We start from the raw sequence: 1,417 nt of genomic DNA on the forward strand, positions 1-1,417 counted from the left end.
TTATATTAAATTAACTTTCATGGCAATTAAGCAAATTTTCCCCTGAAATTCACATTACTGTAAAACTCCTGGCTTCTAGACATTTCAGTTTTATTTTAATATTGTTAGTATAATTATTATTATTATTAATATTACTATTATTACAGTTTCAGTTATATTATTTTCCACCTTAATTTTCCCTTCAAATCTGGACATTTCACTTCGTTTTCATTTTTACTTTTATAATTTTTGTTATTTAAGATTATCTTCACTAGATTCTTATTACTTCAATACAATAGTGTACTGTATTATATTAAAAAATACTTCATCTTTTTTTTTGTATTCAAACCACAATTAGGCAGTACACCAAATGTTAAAATGTTAATGTTTTTTAATATATAATTAGAAATTAATGTCAATATTATATCATTGTTTTTCCACATTTCTATAATAAGGTTTTTTTGTTTGTTTTGTCGTCTGAATTTTGGGGGGGGGTGTCATTGTCAAGATATCTTAAAGGCCCAAAATACAGTTTTAATTTCCTTAAGCATAATGTATCTTGATTCTTCCTTTAATCTTAGGGTGAAATGTGCCGAGTTCTCATCATATTTTGTGAGATTTAGGATTAATGATGTTCTGACAGCCAATCAGCAACCTGTTCTGTGGTCACATGTTCTGTATAATGGGTAATGTAAGGACAAATGGCGATACTTGATTTTAATGGAAGGCCAGGTGTGGTGGTTAAATGAGGGGTTTATGTGTTTGAACGCACATGTGGGAATCATCTTTTAATTTATTAACGTTGTGTTTTAGGAAAGAAGCACAAGAGAAGCTGCTGAACGAGAGCTGATGTGCAGAGACTCATGGGAATGTTTTCACCTGTGTGTCGGACTTTATTTGTGCACTGAGCGTCCTGTGTGTGTTTTTCCTCTGAATGTGGTCATCTGATCATGTGACGTCTGACACACACACACACACACACACACACACACACACATTCTGTCTTTCTTTTATAAATTGTACAGCGCTGTTCCCCTCTGCACAATCCCATCAGAAGTACTCGCTGTAATTATACAGATCTCTGTCGGCCAGGAGTATAATATGTAGAATATTTTATTGATTCTTGGACAAAAATAATGTATTAAAGTTTAAAATCTGTACAGTTCATTTGCAATCTCAGGTTCTGTCGGACCAAATGATAAATAAAGTTTTTGTTTTGTTTCATTTTTTTTAAATCAAGAAACGTGAGTTGCTGACTTATTTTTATTTGTCACTTAAAGGTGAAGTGTATTTTTATTTTTGTTAGAGTAGTTTTCATATCACAGTTTTATTGTAGTAGACATTCTTATATTTATATCGAGTTCTTAGACGTTCTTATATTTTTGTAATTTCATTAATGGTGCAGAAATGACAGACTAACAGTTTGATTCTACATTAC

Source organism: Sinocyclocheilus anshuiensis, unplaced genomic scaffold (assembly GCF_001515605.1).
Source record: "Sinocyclocheilus anshuiensis isolate Anshui unplaced genomic scaffold, SAMN03320099.WGS_v1.1 scaffold415, whole genome shotgun sequence".
NCBI lineage: Eukaryota > Metazoa > Chordata > Actinopteri > Cypriniformes > Cyprinidae > Sinocyclocheilus > Sinocyclocheilus anshuiensis.